This window comes from Sarcophilus harrisii, chromosome 5 (genome assembly GCF_902635505.1).
Source record: "Sarcophilus harrisii chromosome 5, mSarHar1.11, whole genome shotgun sequence".
Classification (NCBI taxonomy): Eukaryota; Metazoa; Chordata; class Mammalia; order Dasyuromorphia; family Dasyuridae; genus Sarcophilus; species Sarcophilus harrisii.
The window spans coordinates 37,788,742-37,812,312 of NC_045430.1; the positions used below are offsets into that span (position 1 = coordinate 37,788,742).

At 35.2% G+C, this 23,571-nt stretch overlaps 1 long non-coding RNA gene across 1 annotated transcript; it reads left to right on the plus strand.

Moving 5' to 3' along the window:
• Window positions 1-11,258: 11,258 nt before the first annotated feature.
• LOC116419348 lies at window positions 11,259-21,320 on the plus strand. Its single transcript, XR_004229632.1, has 3 exons — window positions 11,259-11,574; window positions 15,295-15,337; window positions 20,977-21,320. It is a non-coding gene; the product is annotated as an uncharacterized LOC116419348 (long non-coding RNA).
• Window positions 21,321-23,571: the final 2,251 nt, after the last annotated feature.

The following is a 23,571-nucleotide window of genomic DNA, read 5'->3' on the forward strand; positions in this document are numbered from 1 at the left end:
TTAATTCTAACTATCATTATTATTATCATCAGGGGCAGCATATTATTATAAAAGAGAAATTAAGCCAAACAACAAAAGCCAAGACCAAATGTAAAAGGATTCTTAGAATTTTAACAATAAGGAGATTTTTTCTTTATGCTGTTGGAGAGCAATCCAAATAGCAGATCTTACAATTCATTCTAAACTTCCAGGAAAGCACCCTGGAGACTAATCACATAAAACTGCCAATAGAGTAGAATTTCAAGGTCCTGAATTGAATTTCTTTCTTTTCTCCAAATCTGGCAATTTGATGTTCATAACTAAGAAACTTTATGTGCTTTATGTGTGACTGCCACACTTAGGAGGTCAGGGCCACTATTGTGGGCTTTATCTAGCTAGCTCTGGCAAAGCTGGCACAGTACTGATACAGATGGGTAACTGGGGTCAGAAAGGAGAGGGCATAAGTTATATAACTAAATTTGGAATAGTTTTCTCCAGGTGGCTCCTAGATAAAATAATCATTTCTGAACAGAGCTGGGTAATTTTATATCATCTCATTACAAAGGAGCCACCTTACATCCTACCCACTGGTCATGTGGGATATTTTCATGGGCAATTGTATCACTTTTGGTCATCACACAGGAACTGGTGGGATCCCACCCATCACCTTTTATGACCCTTTGGAGTGAAGTTCACCTTTACCTTCTTTTCCACTGTGTTTTGCATTTTGGAAAGTCAATGTATTAATGGGGGAGGGGAAAAGTTGACTGAACAAATTATGATATAAATAAATGTAATAAGATATTAGTACACCTTATGAAATGATTTACTCACCTCTATTTCAAGCATCTATTGAGACCCTACTATATAACAGAAATTGTTCTAAATGCTGGAAATACAAAGAAAGGAAAAAATAGTTCCTGCCTTCAATGAGATGATCATCTAATGTGGGAGACAAAATGGAAATAATTATGTACAAACCAGTTAGGGACAGGATAAAATGGAATTAATTTCGGAAGGAAGGCACTAGCTTAAAAAGGAATGGGAAATGGAATCAATTTTGTGATGAAATTTACATATATTATTTCATTCAATTTATCCCCAGTCATTTCTACATAAATATTATTGTATATATGGTCTACAATATATTTATATAATTAATAAATAATTAATTGAAATATAAATATATACTATATAAAAACAGTATAGTGTAGAGTACATAGAGACATCTGCCTCTGTGTTCAAGTACTTCCTTTGATACATATTGGCAGTGCAACTTTGGCTGGACAAGTCATTTAACGTCTTAATGGCTTGGGCTACTCTCCAAGACTCTAAATTGCAGGACAGGTGCAATTCCCTATACTTCTTAAAACATAGGTCTGATCTAAGTATGGGAAGACACTCTGTTAAAGGCTGAAAATTTATTTAAAAAACAGTTCCTGCCTTCAAGGAGGTTATATTCTATTAGGGAACATAACACCCTCATTTCTCAATCTCTTTCCATCTGATTTCTACTTCCACCACTTGGCTGAAACTTTTCTCTCCAAGGTTGCCACTGATAGCTTAGCTGACAAATCCCATAGTCTTGTCTTAGTCACTATTCCTGATATCATACGTTTTCACATTGATGTTAGAGGAAAGTTTTAGGGGAAAAATATGAACACACCTATGTGCATATTCTCCCTTACCTTTGCAGAAGGTTGTTTAGGTGTAGGACCAAGGTGGGTGATATAATTCACTCTTCCTGAATGATCTCTCTTCCACTGACTTTTATGATTTATTCTTTCTGATTTTAGGGTTGTAGTTTGATTGTTCCTTCTCAATCTCTTTGCTCTCATCACTTCCTCCTTTACTATAGATAACTGTCAGAGCTTTTCTTCTCTCCCTTCTCCTTTCTATCTCTTCTTTGAAAGCATTGCCTAGTAAAATGCCTGGCACCTAGTATGTTCTCAATAACTGTTAGCTTGACATTAAAGAAATAACTTGTATTATAAGTTTATAAAATGAGTACATGTGGAAGTGCTCTTGAAATCAAAACTGTGAGTTTCTCCTCTCTAGGGTGCTATTGTGTTCCAAAGATGGTGTATTTTCTTTTTATCTACTACTGTTGTTAATTTATCCCTGCAATGTACAAATCTCTTGTTACAGGGATACAATTGGATTCGGTTTTTAAAATCTGAAAATATGTGCAAATTGAGACTTTTTTAAAGTATAAAGACAACTCATTTCCTAGGTTTTAGTGAGATTTCAGCTCCCTCTCTATTTCAGTTATATTCATTTGCAGAACCATAAGATGAGCACACAAAATGAAAATGACACAAATTTATCCTTAAAATAACATTCACAGATGATAGTTTCATTTTCAGTCAACATCCAATGGTAAATGAGATAATTCTTTAGAGTTTAATGAAATCTCACTTATATCCAGTGTCTATGCTGCCAGACAGTGGTTTCTGCATTCAGTGAGGTCCATTACCTTCTTTCCCACTTCATCCTCAATAACTGATAGAGGGGCAAAAGCTGAAATTATTTTCAGGGTGGTCTTTTTGCAAATATTTATCAGTAACACAGTATACATAACCTTTCCTATTATCTCTGGGAAGACAATGAAACCCATTTCACCAGTTTCTTTCTTTTCCAGATGAATTGCTAAAAGCAATAGAAATAAGTCCATGGAAGTAAGACAAGGAAAACAAAAAACTATTTAGGAATTGCTCTATCTTGAAAATTAAATGCTTACTTTCCTAACTAAAAATTTTTTTTCCTTTTTCTTTTTTTGGAATGGTATAAACTATTCCCATTGGGATGTATATGGAAATATGGAAAAATTATAACACTATATACTGTCAGGGTTAGAAGAGGCCTTTGAGGTCAATTAGTCCAACTTCTCACCCATTGTATGGACAGCTCCTATAATGTTTCTGGCAATCTTTGAACACTTTCATAGGGAAAATGTGCTATCTGCCCCATTCTGATATGTTTAAAAGAAAAATCTTTGCACTTTCCCTTAAAACAGATATGGTAGGAAAAGGGATGTATACATGGGGAGGAAGGGTCAGAAGTGGTTGTTACCAAGTAAGTAAAGAATGGATCAATAGAAGGCATTAGATGTGCTGTTCTGGATTATGTAGAATGGAGTGATGGTGGCCCATCATAGTAGGATCTCTTTAATTAGGGAGTATTCTAGGACCTGTATCCTTTCTTCACAAAGGCATGCCCAGTCAAATTAACTTGTTCTATTACTAGGTCTATTTGTCAGAAATTTCTTTCTTATAGTGAGCTTAAATCTGACTCTTTATAACTTAAACTCAGAGTTCTAACTCTGTATGTGCACCTGTGCACATGTGTGCACACCTGCATGTGTGTGTATATGAGAGGGGTTGTGCAGTTTGGATTTAGTCTAAATAAACTCAATATTGAATCACTTATAGCCCTTAAGCACAGGAGAAACCATAGAGTCTTTAGTATTGGTTACCAAAAACTTATGTTACCTAAAATTATTTTATTTATGAAGTTATCCAAGGTTCATTGGATGAGCTCTTCTCTTTTTGAGCTAGATTTCTAGGGGAAGGCAAGGTATATACTACTTGCCCCAGAATCAGTTTGTGATAGATATTCCAGGCACAAAAATTTCTAATTATGCTCAGTTCATACAGTTCATCAAAATTCTGTCTTCTGTGTTAGCAACAAGCTAACATAGTAGAGAAACTCAACTATGTTCAGCAGAGGAACTCACCTGAAACCATGCATTAAAGGTGAATGAATAAGAAGAATAAATGGAAAATTCAGTTTGGGTCATATACTTACTAGTCATGAATAAAAAATCACAGAAAGGATAGAATTTCTGGATGAAATGCTCATATTATTAGTATCTATATCATTTCTGATATCCATTTCCCATTGTTAATTTTCAATCATTTGTTCAACTAATTCAGTTAAGTTTTCTTAACAGTACATCATGTCTTTTCTCATTATTATTCTTTTTTTATGTTTAACATAAATTCTAGTCTTAGTTCTAATAAACCTCTGGACTGACTATGCAGAGGCCTCTGACTCGAGGATAATTTTCATTTCCATATAAAAGCCATATAAAAAACTGTAGTCAGTTGTTTTGGGTTGTTTTTTTTTTTTGTCTTTTTTTTTTTTTTTTTTTTTTTGGTAATGTTATTCAGTGTTCATCATATCAAACACCAGTTGTCAGGTTTTTTCTTTTGAAGAAAGTATTTTTGATACAGGCACACAAGACTACTCTCTAACTTACAAGTCTGTGACTCCTTTCATTCCTTTCTTCTGTATTATGCTTTCTCATTATTTTCTCCACATGCAAACCTTTTCTCTTCTTTCCACTGAAATAACCAACTATCAGAGTATATTTTAATTTTTTGGAGGGTCTTGATATGTTCTTCATAGATCTTTTCTACTACTTCATCCTCAATAATCTATGGAGGGGGATAGGCTGAAATTATTTTCATGGTGGTCTTTTTTCAAGTACTTATCATTAGCGCTCTGTAAATGATTGCCAAATGTCCCAGACTATATTGTTTCTTATTCTCTCTGGGAAGATGATAAAAACCGTTCCACCGATTTCTTTTTTTTCCAGATGGATTACTAAAATTAAATTCATAAAATATAAATCCTCCTTATGGCAAAATCCCAAAGAGAAAAAGAAAAATGCTTCTTTAGCATGAATTCCAAAGAAAAACCATGGGAATCATATCAGAAGTATTTGGATCCAGAAGTATTTCATAGAAGTTGGAAAGGAACATTGAGGTCATCCAGCACAATATCATTATATATTTCACTTTTAAACTATAATTGAGCCCCTGACTCAAGATCTCTAATGAAGAGAATTCTTTGTCTCATGATATTACATCTAGCACTCTCAAAGTCCTAGTGATAGGGTAGAGTCTCTCGGACAATGCCTGATCAGAGATACAGTCTAGGATGACTCATGATGGTCTTACAGCCATTATAGAGTCAAACTTGATCAGGCAACTGACCTATTACTGAGGAAAGGTTCAAGAATTGTCACAGGGAATAAGCTATCAGCACAAAAGAAAAAATAGTTACACCTGTTGTATCTTCAGCTAACTCCCTAATGATGAATCAGACAATAAGCATCTATAGTATTATTGACCTCGTCTAGAGCTAAAAAGAATCTCAGAAGCCATCTAGTCTTCCTTATTTTGCAGATGAGGGAATTGAGGCTCCACAGTTAATGAGCATCTAAGATGGAATTTGAATTTAGGTCACTGGATTGCAGAGCAATCCTCTTTCTACTATATCACAAACATCTACTACATACCTCAGACCATTGAGCAAGTTACTTAACCTTTCCTTGACTCAATTTCCTTAACTGTAAAATGGGATAATAATAATATTTATCAAATAGGGTTGTTGTGAGGATCAAATGAAATAATATTTGTAAAACACTTAGCACAATGTCTGAAGCATAGTAGGTGCTATATAAGGGCTACTGATGATAATGATAATGATGGTGTGCCAAGTCCTGTGCTAGGTAGGCACTGGGAATGCAAACACATGGACAAAAAGACAAAGAGGCACACAAATACCCAAGAATACTTTCTGAAGAATTTCCCTGGTGGAGCCAAGATGGCAGAGAGTAGACAGGATATTTCCTGAGTCCTCCTCAGCTTCCCTTAGAATCAACACTAGATCAAAGAGCTGAATGGATTTTGGATTGTCAGTACCTACAAATATTCAGAATGTAATAATTTTCCACATAAGATATTTTAGAAGAACTTCAAGAAATGTCTCAATTGGATAGAGGGGAACATAGTTCAATGTAGGCATGGTATGGAGAGATCCTGCATGGAGAATCTGGCAGGAGGCTCTTAGCCAAAGTACAACAATGTTAGCTATTCTAGACCTAGACCAGCAGACCAAGTGTGAGATCACCAATGCAACTAGAGAAGGCAAATTGTGAGCCTCTGAACCCCAGCATAATAAGGACCTAATTGGGAAGCCTATTGGACCATCAGTGTGATCAGTGAGAAGCCCCTATCATCCTGCAGATGAAGCTTGGAACAGTCTTCCCTGTGCCATAGGAGCAGACTTCAATCTTTAAAAGTGAGCAACAAAGTAAAAAGAGCTCTGACCATGGAGAGCTACTATGAGACGGGGAAGATAACACAAACCCAGAAGAGGACAGCAAAAACAAAATGTCTCCAGATGAAGCCTCAGAGGGGATATGAACTGGTCTGTAGCTCACAAGGCCTTCTTGGAAGAGTTCAAAAAGAATATTAAAAGAGAGATTTTTTAAATGGGGAAAAGAAATGAGAGCAATGCAGAAAAATTTTGATAGTTTGGGGGAAAAAAGCCAATAGCTAGACTGAAGGGAAAAACTCCTTAAAAATAAATTTGGCAAAATGGGGGAAAAATACACTAAAGAAAACAAATTCTTAAAAACAAATTGAGTGAAATGGGAAAAATAAACAAAAGAAAACTTCATTAAAATAAATTTGGCAAAGTGGAAAAAGAACAACTTCTTAAAAGTAGAATTGGTGAAATGGGAAAAGAAATTGAACAAAACAATGCCTTTAAAAGTATAATTGGCCAAATGCAAAAGGAGATTTTACAAAAGCCAACTGAAGAAAATAATCCACTAAAAATTAGAATTAGACAAATAGAAGTGAATGATTCAATGAGACATCAAGAATCAAACAAAAATTTTTAAATGAAAAAAATAGAAGAAAATGTAAAATACTTCATTGAAAAATCAAACAATCTGGAAAATAGATCCAGGAAAGACAATCTAAGAATTATTGTACTATCCAAAAGGTATAATGAAAAAAAAAGAGCCTAGCCAAAATCTTTCAAGAAATCATCAAGGAAAACTGCCCCAATATCCTAGAACCAGAGAATATTTGGGAGCTCTAAACAATTTAGTCAACTCTTTCTTAAACCCCACAATCCTATCTGGTTTTGACTCTTAATTTGGGAATTACTCAAACTGCCTTAAGGTACCATGATTTTGGCCAGCTTACCCAACTGATAACTGTTTCAACTAATAACACTTTTTCTTTCCTCCTCCTTACAAACTTTTGCTACTCAGTGTCTTTACTAGGTTTGTATCTGTATTAGGGGAAAGGACTCACATGTGCAAAAATATTTGTAGCAGTCCTTTTTGTGGTGGCAAGGAACTGAAAACTGAGTGAGTGCCCATCATTTGGGGAATGGTTGAATAAGTTATGTTATATGAATGTTATGGAATATTATTGTTCAATCAGAAGGATGATTTCAGAAAATCCTGGAGAGACTTAGATGAACTGATGCTAAGTGAAGTGAGTAGAAACAAGAGAACGGTATACACAGCAACAAGATTATGTGATGATCAATTCTGATGGATGTGGCTCTTTTCAGTAATGAGGTGATTCAGGCTAATTCCAATAATGGAAAGAGCCATCTGCACCTAGAGAGAGGACTGTGGGGATTGAATGTGGATTACAACATAGTATTTTCACCTTTTTTGTTGTTATATGCTTGATTTTTTTCTCTTTTTTCCCTTTTTGATCTGATTTTTCTTGAGGAACATGGTAAATGTGGAAATATACATAGAAGAATTGCACATATTTAACATATATTGGATTATTTGCTGTCTGGGGGAGAGGTGAGGGAAGGAAGGGAGGGAGAAAAATTTGGAGCACAAGGATTTGCATATTTTTGCATATTACATATAGTTTGAAAATAAAAAAACTATAATTTTAAAACAAAAAACTTCTGCTATTGCTTGTCTTTCTACCATTGAGAAGGCCACTTGATTGTACCCAATGTATTTCACTTGGTTCAACTGACTCTACAGTGCTCCTTGAATTATGATGTCAACCTGAGACAGCTCATTCCATTTTCTGACAAGTCTTATTGTAAGAAAGTTTGTCCAAATGTGATCTGTAGTTTCTATCAAGACATTCTCAGCACACAGGGGTAACTCAATAAATTTTTGCTTACTCTTCAAATACTGCTTCTACCTAATAGAAGTAGGAGTTAGAAAATTAGATTGTTCTACTCCATTGATGAGAGGTAGCAGAGGTAGAGTGGCAAGTTTGGACCTGGAGGGAAAAGAAGGAACTAGGAATTTATTATATATTGCACACCTGCTATGTGCCGGGTTTTTAAATATTATCTCATTTAATCCTCCCAACAACCTTGAAGGTAGATGATATTATTCCTATTTTACAGTTGAAGAGACCCAGGGTCACACAGTAAGTAAGCATCTGAGACTGAATTTAACTTTAGGTATTTCCTGACTCTGAGATAGCTGAATAGCACAGTGAATAGAGTGCCCAACCTGAGTCAGGAAAATCTGAATTCATATTTGACCTCAGACACTTCCTATTTGAAAGATCCTGAGAAAGATATTTAATTCTACTTGTCTCAGTCTCCTCATCTGTAAAATAGGCTAGAGAAGGAAATGGCAAACCAGTCCAGTATCTTTGCCAAAAAAAAAAAAAAAAAAATCTCACATAAAGTCAGAGAGTCACTAAAATGATTTGAACAACAACTTTCCTGAATCCAGATCAAGTGTTCTATCCACTGTACACCTAGCTACATCTTAGAGAACAACAAGGTTTGAATGCTGCCATCTCATACTCACAAATTTGTATGATCTAGGCAAGTCACTTAATCGATCTAAGACTTAGTTTCTTCATGTGGAAAAAGAAAAGCAATGAAAATACATACTTACTCACAAGAAGTAATCCTATAAGATACATGGTTCAAATGTACTTTGAAAACCTTAAAGTATATTATGAAAGTCAGCTATTATTTTTTTTACTAAGTAATCAGATTTGAAATAAGAAAATAAGCAGTATCTGAGATAAAGATCTATCCTTGGGTTTCAGTTCAACTTTTGACACATACTAGCTCCATGACTCTGAATAAATCATATTCCTTCTTGGAGAGAAAATATCCAAAATTATAAATGGCAGGACAGGACAGATCTATATTGATCCACCCTATTTATCCTATTATATAGACCATCCTAATCTAAGAGTTCCCTAAATTAGTAAAATGGGATTAATACGAAAATGAAAGGGAAAAATAATCTAATACTAAGAATTTTAACAAAAGAAATGAGTTTTGTTTTTTCTCTCTATTGTTCCTCTGTCATTGAAAGATATCAAAAGAAAAGCTTTCCAACAGTCAGTTAAACTGGAATGGACTGCCATAGGAGGGAGACATTGGGTTTGCTTTCATGGAACTCTTTAGGCAGTTTAGATGACTTTTTGTTGAGTGTGTGACATGAGGGAACAGTATTGGAAGGTCACAGAAGTTCTTTCCAACTATGAAATTTTGTAAAAGTTTAGCATTGGGGCAGAATTTGGCCTCTATCACAGGAAACATTGGAAATTCTTCTCATTTGGAGTAAGGGCTAAGAAGTGAAAATTTATTAAGTGCCTTGAACATATTACCTCTCTTTATAGTCATCGTGTGCCAACCAATCAGACCTCCTTGCTTTTCCTCTTCCACAACATTCATTGTCAATCTCTGCCCTTGAACAGGATCCATGTGACTTTGAATAGACTTGGCCATGAGCCTGGAATGCTCTCCCTTCCCATCTCTGCCTTATGGGATCCCTGTCTTTAAGACTCATCTCACATCTCCTTCTGCAGAAGGTTTTTCCTGTTCCTTATCAATTTGTCTTCCCCACCCACCCAATTACTTTGTATATGCTTTAATTTATTTATATAAAGGAGGTATTAAGGATTTTCTGGCACCCTCAAAATAAGATATGGAAAAGGAGTGTATAATATTTAAATGGTTTACCTTTAATCCTTCTAAAAAGTGTGAAAATCTATATGATTGAATTAGAAAGGAATAATTGATTGACTAAACAAATTAGCTACATCTTAGGGGAATTTAAATAGATAAGCCTTGGAGAATTGGGGCCATCCAAGAGGAAAAGAGTCAAAAGTATAGGAGAAATATGCCTCCTTGAGAGGAAATTACTCTGAGGACTTAGGGAAGAGGAAAGAATTTCTCTCCTTCTATCATTCAAATCCATTGGCAACACCAATGGAACAGGAACTATTTGACTAGTAAGAGACATTGAATCAAGTGAAGAGAGATACCATCTCTGTAATCAGATTCAAATAAAGAAAGTTTCTTGAGGAAGCACTTTCAAGGAGCATGACCCCTCGCAGCAAAGAAGAGAGCCAGTTATGAACTTGAGAGGGCTAACTTTGACAATGGAGAGTTGGGCTATACTTTTATTTAAATATCTCATTATCTCATTCTTTTTTCTGTGATGAAGTCCATGAAAGACCAACCTCCTTACATTTATATGCATACATGTTATTTTCCCCAGTAAGACATTAGCTCCATGTGAAAAGGGACTGTTTTTAGTCTTGTCTTTATCTATTTACACAGGGTCTGGATTGTAATAGGAGTACAATGAACACATGAATTAAGGAAGTGATCTTGTATGAAAAATTCCAACCTTGAAAGTGGAATTCATATAATCTTATAATCTTAATTTAGATATAATCATATATATATATATATATATGTATATAAAATATTATAATCTTAATTTACAGCTAAAAAGAACCTCAGAAACCATTTAGTACAATGCTTTATTTTATAGATTGAAAAAAAAAAACAAACTGAGGCACAGAACACTTAAGAGATTTGTTTAAGATCCAACAAAGGCAGAGCTAGATTCCGGTTTCAAAACCAGTCTTCTTTTAATCTTCCTACAAATTTATATGGTAACGATAAGCCCCAAATCCTACCAAAGTGACCCTTTATCCTAAAACACTGAAGGACTTCCCCTACCACCAGGTGCAAAAACAAGGGTTTTTGCCAAGGGTTCCAACTGGTCTTTTAAGCCAGAAACAACATGTCAATTAAGGCAAAAGGTGTATGCTCGGTTCTTCTGGAGGAATTCATAGAAATACTGCAGCCCTGTGCTTTCTGTTCCACCTCAGGAGATTAGTGGACCTAACCCCACAGGAATCATTTATCCATGTGTAACTTTGACTGAAGGTTAAACCCTACTCCCTTGGAACGTCATAGTTTCCAGTGAAAAGTGTCTCTGCTCTTGAGTACTTCCAAGAAATGTTCTTGGCTTCTCAGAAGAGTGTACAATCCTCAAAATGACCCACCCCATTCATGGGTTCTATTAACAAACTAAAACAAACAAAGACTAACTCTGTACCTCATCCAGGCCCCTCCTTTCTTTCTACATAACACCCTGTGTAATTAAATCAAATCAGATAGGGAAATTTGGTCTAAATAGGTCAAGGAGTTTGCTTTAATAAATAAGGCACTATTATTATTTCTCATGCTCATTTCTTACATCTATGAGAGAGGTCTTTGTCAGTCAGGAACCTACAAAGGTCAACCATGGACTAGAAGGTGGCTCCTGCCCTAGCCTTAACTTCCCCAGGCCTATATTTTTCCAACATTTACTGTTGTGTTTAATGTCTCATTCAGGCTCTCTGAATGGTTTCCAGGACTATGAAAGACCTAAATCTTCAGGCTGATTTCCATCCCACAGTTCCGCCTACAGAAGAATGACTGGAATGCTTTGGAGACTAAAGCAAATAGAGAGGCAAGAACAAAGGCTGTATAGTAAGTACCTCCATTTCTCAGGGCATCTGCATGTGGCTACAGGTGTGTGGCTGTAGAGCTTGAGCAAACCATAACACAATGACAATAATGAGATTTTTACAAGTGATTAGCAGATTTATGGTTGTGAAAGTCCCCATTATGTAGCCAGGAAGAATTGCATCAACCTTGAACTTGTCCTCAGTCTTGAGACAGGTGATGGTTAAGGCTGGGAAGGATAACAAAAATTCTCTTGGTATTTCAGGACTAGAACAGAATATGTTTCCAGGAATGGCTTGGCCCACTTCAGCAGCCTTTGTTTCCCTTTGTCTTTCATATTCAATTAGCATTTTTTGTGGCTGGTTGGTTGATTATTGTTGTTGCTATTGTTTTTAGGGAGATCACTTTTTGACCTAACTATACCAGACCTAAAACTATATTATAAAGCAGTAGTCATCAAAACCATATGATACTGAGTAAGAAATAGTCAATCAGTGGAATAGATTGGGTTCACAAGACTCAGTAGTCAATGACTATAGTAATCCAGTGTTTGATAAATCCAAAGACCCCAGCTTCTGAGAGAAGAACTCACTATTTGACAAAAATTGTTGGGGGAATTAGAAATTAGTATGGCAGAAACTAGGCATTTTCTCACATACCAAGATAAAGTCGAAATGGGTTTGTGATTTAGATGTAAAGGTGATATTATGAGCAAATTAGAAGAATAAAGAATACTCTACCTCTCAGATCTGTGTAGCAAGAACAAATTTATGGCCAAAGAAGAACATTATGGAATGCAAAATGGATAGTTTTGATTATATTAAGTTAAAAAGGTTTTGTACAAACAAAACCAATACAGACAAGATTAGAAGGAAAGCAATAAACTGGAGGGTGGGGTGGGGATTACATCCAAGGGTTTTTATAGAAGCCTCATTTCTAAACAATATAGAAAATTGACTCACATTTATAAGAATTCAAGCCAATCTCCAATTGATAAATGGTCAAAGGAAATGAACAGACAATTTTCAGATGAAGAAATTAAAACCATTTCTAGTCATGTGAAAAAATGCTGTAAATCATTATTGATCAGAGAAATGCAAATTAAGACAACTCTAAGGTATCACTACACACCTTTCAAATTGGCTAAGATGAAAGGAAAAGATAATGATGAATGTTGGAGGGGACACGGGAAAACTGGGACACTAATACATTGTTCGTGGAGTTGTGGAAGTGATTCAGCCATTCTGGAGAGCAATTTGAAACTATGCCCAAAGGACTATCAAACTATGCATATCCTTTGATTCAGCAATGTCTTTATTGGTCCTGTATCTCAAAGACATCATAAAAAAGGAAAAGGTGCATATTTGCAAAGATGTTTGTAGCAGCCCTTTTTGTTGTGGCAAGAAACTGGAAACTGAGTGGATGCCCATCAGTTGGACAATGGCTGAATGATGGCATGTGAATGTTATGGAATATTATTGTTCTATAAGAAATGACTAGCAGCATGATTTCAGAGAGGTCTGGAGAGACTTACATGAACTGATGCTAAGTGAAGCGAGTAGAAATAGAAGAACATTGTACATGACAGCAGCAAGATTATATGATGATCAATTCTGATAAATCACAAGCCATCCAGACCTACCTGTCTATATACTCTCAAAAATCAGACACCAGAAATCTATTCAACATGCTAGCAAGGCCTTCTTCCAGGTCAAGAGTTTTTAACTTGTGATCCATGGACAGCTCCCCATGCTCAGTGATTAAAAGGAAACAAGTAGAAAAATGGAAGAGAATAATTATAATGCTCCACATGTTATGACCTCAATCAACTCCTGCATTTTCTACCAGATCCAATTATACATGACTCTTCTAATATCTTCTAACACCTACTAACCCTTATTATAACCCACATGGTCTGTGGATAGATTTTAGGGTATCCATAAACTTAATTGGGGAAAAAATACACCTCTATCTTCACTAACTTCCAACTAAAATTTAGGACTTCCATAAAGTAGGTGCTTAATAAATGTTTGTTGATTTGACTGAATTATGATTTCTAAATTACAAAAAAAAAAATTTAAAACCCTTATTCTAGAGCTTTTCATATTTTAAGGGTACCAACACAGCATTCAAGTTTTTCACCTATTATCCCAAACTCATAAGACTAAGAGCTAAGAGAAATCTTAAAAATGATTCACTACCGTCCCATCACTTGACAGATAAGGGATTAAAAAGACAAAATGATCTACCTGCAATTACAGATTTACTGAGTAGAGGAGACAAATTTCTGGTCCATGTCCTGGGAGAATATGGTAAGAATTTTAAGATGAAAGATACCTTATAGGTAAAGGTATGCTAGAACCTGCTCAAATGAGCTTTTTGTTGAATTTTCAGCATTAGTGTTTATCTCAAAAATCTGCAATCATTATAAATATGTTTGCTCTATTGTTACTTAAAGTGAAAGAGAAAATATTAATGAAGCAAATTAAATTTAAAAGTATGCCCTACATATAATTGTGGGGAGGATGGAGGAAAGAGATCTGGTTGTTAAATATTTATCCACACACCCCTGATTCTAGACCATGTACTTGACCCTTATCTAAAGTTGAACTCCAGGAGGTTTACTTAACCAAGGTCACATAAGGAGTAGGTGAAAGAGCTGAGATTCAACCCAGAGCTTCTAACTAAGAGAGCACACTTTCCATATTAATATACCATCTCTTTCTTTAAAAAAAAAATCTTGAATTTAAGAAATATGAACACGTTAAGATACGAAGCAAGAAGACAAAGGAGAATTGTATTTGAAACCAAGAGGACATTTTATATACAACTTGCTTTTGAAAATATCTATTAACAGCACAGGACCAACATTGTCTTGTCTGCAAATGCCTCCTCCCTAACTTCCTTCTGTGCTCTTTTGTGTATTTTTTAAATGCTATTTTTGTTCTTTTATTTGCATACCTGTTATTACTCTCGTAATACTCTCCACATCCAATAAAAAGCTCTTGTAAAAAAAATTATAATCATATAGTACCCCTTCCAATTACAGATTTCCTGCATGAGATCCCTCACGTCATTTCTCATACAAATCATCATTGGTAATATTTTTCAGCCAATTTAAACCTACCAAACCTTTCCTTTACTTTTTAAGTTGTCCATAATTGTGATTTTTTTCCAGAGACTGGTATTCCATGACTAGACAGTCATTCAACGTCATTTCAAAAATAATCTTTAAAAGTTGGGATTTGCTTTTAGAATAGCTTAGAAGCATGGAAAGAAATGTCCCATTTTACAAACCAGATTTAACTTGTTCTCTTCCTCTTATGTACTTCTATACCCAGCCCACTGATCATTTAAAGCACATATTCATAACACTTGTAATGGGGGACTAACTTTGCAAATGTTTTCAATGATCTTCATACCAATTGAGGCAGAAGAATGAAATTTTGTTTCTACATGCACAGCTGGCCTCCTCTTCTTGAGTTCAAATCTGATTTCAGACATTCACTAGTTGTGTGACCCTGATCAAGGCACTTAATTAAGAATCTGTGACTTAGTCCAATTCTATTATTTTATAGATGAGAAAATGGATACCCAAGGAGTTTGAGGACATGTTGAGTTTCACATGGATCATTAGTGACAAAGCATTCTTTTACTTTCCTCACCCATAGGCTGTTTATTACTAATTTCCCCTACATTGTGCTCCTATTCCCTTTTAATAACTGCCATCTTTATTCCTTTCAGTGTGAAGACTGTGAGTGGCAATATATTTGGTGGGAGATTTAAGGTGAGCTTGGAATTTCCAGGGTTACAACTCCAGAATTGTAGCTAGCCATTTGCTACAATCATAAGTAGCTATAGAAGTCTACCTTATTGGGGATCCATCTGCATACCCTTACCTACTTAGAGAAGAAAGTAGGAAGAGCATTTATATAGCTCCTTAGGTTTGCAAAGTGCTTTATAAATATTATTTCATTTGATCTTCACAAAAACTGTATGGGTTAGATAATAGTGGGCAGCTATATGGTGCAGTGGATAGAGTGCCAAGCCTAAAATGAAGAATACTCATCTTCCTGGATTCAAATTTGATCTTGGACACACTTACTAGTTGTATGACCCTGTTTGCCTCAGTTTCTTCATTTATAAAGTGAGCTGCTTTATAGTAGTAAGAAGAAAATGATCACAGTCCAGGTATACTTGCCAAGAAAACCCCAAATGGGGTTTTGAAGTGAGGAAACAGATTAAAAGAGATTAAGTGCTTAGGCAAATGTTCAAATTCACAGATTTAGTAAGAATCTGATGCAATATTTGAAGTAAATGTTTATTTCTGGATTGATTTTATTGATTGATAAAATCTTCCTGATTCTACATCCAACATTCTGTCTCTTGTACCACCTAGCTGCAAAGTACTCAATCCTATTTAAATGAGCAATTTAAAATGAATGATGAACAAGAGAAATCACTTTAACAGCAATTAAGATAATTTTATACAGAAATGTATGTGATATAAATCCAATGCTAAAACAAGAAAAGCAAAGAACCAACTTAGCCAACAAACATTTGATACTTGCCAAATAGAGAGAGCTAGAGGCCAAAGGCAACATGGGTCTGAAATATAAAACTCATTTATAAAATCTTATAAGGAAAGATGATAGATGATTCTGAATAATATCACCCCATGACGCAGAAAGAAGCAGTGAAGGGTAAAATCAGTTTGGCAAGAGATCATAGTAAGCAAAGTTTTCCTGTAGGCATTTAGAGACAAAAATGAATGGACCACAAACAGCCAAAGAATGGAAAAGATCTGTAAAGATAATTTTAACAGTGGTTTCACCATCAAGAACAGGGAAACCACCCTACTTGGACCCTAATGTTGTAGTCCTAGATGTGCTTATATAAGAGATAGAAAAGGCATCAAAAACACTAATATAATGTTTTTGTATGTATATATATATACTAATATTTTTTGTATTAGTGTATATATATATATATATATATATATATATACATATATACACACTAACATAGTGTAATATAGTATAGTATAATATAGTATTGCAGCAAGATTAGACCAAGTGTTTACAGAAGATTTCCACTCTGGAAGAGGCACAATTATGAATGCATTCAGGAATCATCTTTCAAGGTATCTGAATATGAGGAATATTCATACTCCTTGTAACATACCTTAATATCAGAGAGATTGGGGCAGAGACATAAAGAGAGACAGACAGAGACAGAGACAGAGACAGAGACAAACACAGTCAGAGACACAGGACAGTGACAGAGAAAGAAAGAAAGATACAGGATCATGTTAGGACCAATTTACACTAATTTATTGGAACTGATTGTTAGATTTTCAGAATGAGCACTTAACACTTGGAAATTGCAAACAATAAGAATCAAGGAATGATTTGTTGTTTCCTTGACTTGTAGACTTATGAAAGCGATGGAGAGAATATTAATAAAAGTCTGTTGTGTGGGCTTTTTTTTTTTTTTTTTCAAGAGAGCACCTTGTTAAACATTTAAGAGATAAACAGAGAGAGACAGACACATAATGGATTTGTGACCCTGGGCAATTCATTTAACTTCATAGTGCCCAGTTAGGAAGCAAATTGCTTTGGAAGAGGACAGTTTTTAATCCTGAAGTTTCTTATACCAATTAAATGATCTGTTGTTATGGAAGAAATAGCTTCTCTCTGCATTCACATGGTAAGTAACTGCTGCCTAAATATACTTACCACAACACAGAATTATAAAGATAAGAATCTACATTTTATTCCCATATCCAAACATAGGTTCAGACCTCAGAAAAAACCTGAGCCCTAATTATGTATCTCACAAATCCTCTTATGGGAAAAACTATATCCAAGTGACAAAGAAATAATTCTTTTACATAATGAAATCTTGTATATTCCTCTTAAACCATAAAATGTTAAAAAAAAAAAAAAAGATAAAGCCACAATCCCATACTTTCTTCAATGTTATAAAAGTTGAACAAATGTAGTTAAACAATGAATCATAATCTCATATATACCCTAAGGATGTTCCTAACCTTGTTAAACAAACTCTACAGGTAAATTGAGTAAGATTATAGATTTAACTGCATTTAAAGGATTCACATATAGGCTAATTGAGAAGAAAGATTTACATGTTGCCAAGGAGTCAGGAGGACCAGAAAGATTTTTCCTCTTTACTTCTTATATTTAAGGTTTTAAGTAAATTTTCACCTCCCATGGGACAGGTTTTGAACAGGTGAGATTAATTCTAAACAAAAGTTGCAAGAGGAATAAAAGAAAATCAGAAATTCCTATTGTAATATCCAGTCCTTATCTTTCTCTCTTTCCCATATGCATTTTTCAACAGAGGAAAAAAAATAATGAAAAAAAATCTTCTATTATGATTTCCAGTGGTTCTGACATGCCATGGTGCCCTTGAGTTTCCAAAGGGAGTTGTGCAGCTCTGTAAGTGGCTCCTGTCAGAGTAATGAGCCCTGTGAATATAACCAGTGACTGGCATAACCATCCCATGTTCCTTCTCTAAAAAACAGTGACATCCTCGGGGCCTTGGGCTCTGGAGACAGTTTGGTTACGGTGACAGCAGATTCAAGTGTCAATATGAAGAGCTCTGAGGCAAACACAGAATAATTATGAAGCACAACTCAAGACTCTGGTATCTCAGACTGAATTATAGCAGGTCCAGAAGATAGGCAATGGGGTTTCTTTGGGGGACTCCTTGCAGATGGGAGTAGGGAAACTGCTGAGGATTAGTAAACTACTTATCAACCCATGAGGTCTTACTATCAACCACTGTCAGGTCCTTTTTATTTTTTTTTAAACTTTTTTGTAAGATAATTGGAGTTAAGTGACTTGCTGGGGAAGGGGGGGTCACACAGCTAGGAAGTATTAAGTGTCTCAGGCTGGATTTTAATTCAGGTCCTCCTGACTCTAGGCCCACTGCTCCATCTAACTGCCCCTCGCTTTTTATTTTTTACATATTTTACATCAACTTGTATAGTAATAAGTTGTCTCTTCCTCTGAACGTAAGCTCCTTAAAGGCATTTTTTTTTTTTTTTTTGTCTTTGGATATTGAGAATTTCACACAAAGCCAGAATTTAAGAAATATTAATTAGTTTTACATCAATGGAATCCAATATTAATGGCCAAATAATCCTTTCTTTCCAGGAACTAGTGAAAAAGTGCAAAGTGACAAATAACATGAATGACTATCATATTTATGGGCAGTTGAGTTTAACTGATTGCCAGGAATGTGTGTTTGTACTGTAAGAAAGAGGGAGTTCTTTGAAGTTTCTGTTGGATCCAAACAAAAAGGTACCAGTGACCTAGGCTCAAAGAACTTATTCTCATTCTAAAATTTGGTTAGAGTCATTATTTAAAGGAATTTAGAACAGTTTAGGGGAGAGGTTGGGTGAGTTCTTGCCATTATTCTGCCATCTTAGGTCTGCCACAGAATTTATTATTCTCAGAATACCACAGGTATAAACCAATAGATAGAGTTCTGGATGTAGATTCAGAAAGACTTGTTTTGGAATCCTGCCTCAGACATTTAGTAGCTATGTAATGACCTGGGGAGGATATTTAACTTCTTTCATAATAGCATCAAACTCATGAGGTTGTGGTGAGGAGGAAATGAAATAAATCCTTTGCAAACAGTAAGGCTTTGTATAATTGCTCACTGTAATCTCAAGCAGCCTGTCTTTTCACCTGTAAAATACAGAGTGTTTTTATCTAGTTGTACTGGATTGTCTCTGATATAGAATTCAACTGAACTAATCATCTCTCTGTTTTTTACAACATGACACTCCATCTCTGGCCTCCATGCCTTTTGCATAAGCTGTCCTCCATGCCTAGAAGTGCTCACCTTTTACTTCTGCCTCCTGTAAAATAAAGTTCAAACACCATCTCTAGTTTTCTGAGTCTGAGTCACTAGAAGAAGGAGAGAACTTAATTTAGATTAAATTCAGGAGTTGTTTTTAAAGGCCTCTAAAAAAATCTTTGTACCAGAAGCAATTAGGTGACAGAGTGTATACAAAGCTTCTTAAACTTTTTCTACTTGTGATTCCTTTTTGCCTGAGAAATTTTTATATGACCCCAGGTATGCAGATATATAAAATAGAAATACAAATCAATCACAGGTGTGTAAAGTAGGTATTCAAATCAGACATTTACTGATAATAAACCATAAATTTTGTAACCCCCATATTCAGTTACGTGACCCTACATGGGTTCACAACTCATTATTTTAAGAAGCTTTGGTATAGAGCACTGCACATGGAGTCAGGAAGAACTGAGCTCAAATTCAGCTTGTTATGTATAGCAAATCTCTGTTTGCCTCCGTCACCTCAATTTTAAAAAAGCAAGGGGGGAATAATAGCACCAACCTCACTGTTAGGGTGATAAATTCTTTGCAACATGTTCTCCCAGGGAAAATAAATGTACTCACAAAGCATTTTTAATTTAATCTATTCTGTTTCCTCCATCACTTTGTTAAATCTGGAAAATCAACAAAATAATAAACCACATTCTGTTGAATAGCAATTGTTGTTTTCCAAAGTATAAACTGCTCACCCTAAAAATTTAATTCTGGCAAGCATATTCAAGCTAGCTTGACTGCTGGGTTAATTTTAGACACTGGATGGGGTATTGGGACTCTACCAACATTTGAAGCCCAATCAATAGCTCCAACCTGAATTCCTCCCATCAGTGATATACTTTCTCTAAGACCTTCTTCACCTATCTCTGTTTTTCTTGTCTTTGGGATCAGAAAAAACAATCCCAGTGGACTCACTGCTCAGAGAGAATTCAGTTTACCTTGTCAAAACACAGAAGACATCAAAGCTTCCCTAGAGTTAAATAGGAGATTTATCAAAGAAAAGGCTCGATTATGATCTTTGGAGATTGTTTTTCACTTTAAAAATAAAATCAACTGTGTGAGCTGCTGGAGTTTTTGAAAAACTCAGTTGCTGGCTTGCCTCTGGAATTTCCAATGGATACCTATAAAAGTAAATTGACTTTCTGTGCCTCTTCAATTGTCCTGTCTTAGATATGAAATCAAAGGACATATTCTGAATCTTGACTCTGCCATTTTTTCAGTATTTTTCAGTTGTATTTGTCTCTCCATGACCCCATTTAAGTTTTTCTTGACAAAGAAACGGAGTGATTTGCCATTTCCTTCTCCAGTTCACTTTACAGATGAGGAAACTAAGGCAAATAGGGTTAAGTGATTTGCCCAGGGAATAAGTTAAGTATAAGCTTTCTTTATTCCAGGTACTGTACTAAGCTTTAAAGATGTAAATTCAAAGGTAAGATAGTGTTGTATTGATTTCATGTGTATTAGAGACCATAAGAACAGAAACCTAAAATTGGAAGGGACCTTGGAGACTAATTACTTGACACTTTCTTTTTGCAGATTCTAAGAAATGGCTCCTGTCCTCAAGGCATGTCTTGGAACTTCTAAACAAGCCTGAAAACATTCAGAGCAGGAATTTTTGTTGTTTTTTTTTGAAATAGAAACTTTAAAAACGTTTTTAATTTGGTGTCTTGCTACATATGAAGAGTGGCAAATCAAACTCTTTAAGATATCCAATAATTGTTTTCAACATGTGATGACAATGGATGAAGAAATATCACAAAGTATTGATTGAAGCAAAATGTTCCCCCACTGGCTCTTGTTTCAATTTTTTCTTTCTCATTTCTCTAAATGAATTTAGGGAAATTGAGTTCCTTGTATGCTTCAGTTTTATAATGTATTGACCTCCCACCCCAATCCTCATTAACTTTTCATTTTCTTTCAAATTTTATGGATATTTTATATTTTTTAATTAGTTACATTTCCAAATATAGTCCTCCCTGCTTCCTGACCCAGAGAATCATCCTTTGTAATAAAGAATAAAAAAGAAAGTAGGGGAGGAGATTCAGCAAAACTAACCAACATAGCTACCCAGTCCAACATTCTATGTAGGATTTCACTGGCCCATTTTTTTCAGATAAGCCAGGGCTTTACATTCCTATATGTCTTCTAAAGACCAAACAAGATCAATCCAATTTTATATCATCCAGGTTAAGTTATTCTGTTATGACGGGTGTTCTTTGTTTTTACTTTGGCTTTGGCCAATGTGTGTATTATTTACCTAGTTCTGTTTAGTTCACCTTATATCATTTCATTACAAATCCATCCCATGCTATGGCTCATTTGTCATATTCCTTGTTTCTTACAGTAATGTTCTTTGCTATTCTGTGAGGTAGCTAGGTAGTACAGTGGATAGATCACTAGCCATCAATGTTGTATTAGTGTGTTTGTTTTTCTACAACACGTATAACATCAATCACTGCCATCTTTTATCATCTTTACCAACTTCCTGGATGTAAGTTAAAACCTCAGAGTTGTGATGATTCATGTTTTTCCTTATTCAGAACAAATTGATTTGGAACAATCTTTCATATGGTTGCTTAAAGTACGAAATTCTTTCAAGATCTCTTTATTCGAGGCAGCTAGATGATGCAGCGGATAGGGCACTGGTCCTGGAGTCAAGAGGACCTGAGTTCAAATCTGGTCTCAGACACTTAATACTTCCTAGCTGTGTGACCCTGGGCAAGTCACTTAACCTTGACTATCTTGTAGAGGGAAAAAAAAAGTTCTATTTATTCATATCCTTTAACTATTTATCTGTTGGGAAGGACTTTTAGTCTTATCCCAAATGGAATCAGGAAGAGTCAGACTCAATAAAAACAAAAAAAATTATTTTATTTCTGATATAGCTAATATACCAGAACCTTATCACATATATTTTATATCAGATTGTGGATGCCTATGTTATCTCCCTTGATAGATATCTCCCTTATCTGAGAGCAGGGTCCATGTCTTATTCATCTTGGTATCTCCCAAAACTCCCTACACAATAACATGCACACAGTATGCAATTAATTTGTGCAAAAACCTATAGTGCATTACTGAAGCTCCAAGCTCACACAACCTTAGTTGTGAGCTTAGAGACTTTTCCATAATTGTTACTCTCTATGACTCATATGTGGCACAAACCAAAGGGTCTCTCTGGGAAAAACACAAACAAGCTGGTTTTAACTTTTCCCTAGCAATAGTCACATTATGTCTTGTGAGCAACAGAAGCTACTAAGCCATTTGAACTTAAGTCAATTTTATTAAAAAGTTTATTATCAAATACTATATTAGGGAATTTTTTCTTGAGTGAAGGAATGAAACCTCTTGTTTGATAACTGTAGCTCAAATCTAGAAGTTAAATCAAAAGCAAAGAAATTTATTTATATGCTAAGAAAGGCAGCTCTTATTGTATAGTAGTTTCAACTTTCTAGGGGGACAGATTCAATTTTTATAACCTTTCAATCCTGCTAAGTGTATCTAGCCAGTTGATAGCATTCTGTAGCAACTTCAAATAGGAAAGCATTTTACAGGATTTGGAAGGGTAGAAAAAGAGGGGCATCAGCTAAATGAGAAAAAAGAATGAAACTGGCAGTATGCTATAAGGAAAATATTCTGTCTTTAAAGGCAGAAAACAAGATGAAGTAACTAAATACTTTTACAATTGTGAAAGAAGTCCTTTTCGAAAAGTAGAGGTCTCTTTTCCAAGGACAAGTAACTGTTAGAACAGTGAATAACACTATTTGCTTTCTCATGTACTTTTACAATTTGTTATATATTATTTTTCTTTCAGTGGGATGGAGTTCTTTCCAATATAAGGCTACCAAATGGAGGGGGAATTAATTCATCAATTTATTCAAAAATAATTGTGGTTCCTATTTTTCTCTCACAAGGAACTGAAGGAATGGAAAATGGAATGGTTCTAAGTGTCCCTCTCCTAATACTAATAGGCAAAATTGCATTAGGCTGAAAGCCCTGTAATTGTTGGTCTTATGGAACAGTTCTGAATGAGCTGCCTTTATCCTGGCTACCAGCTTTTACCACCATCAGTATACTCCTGCTGCAGAGCGTGGCTATGTGGTGGCTGCTGATGACTTGGGGCTGCACCAA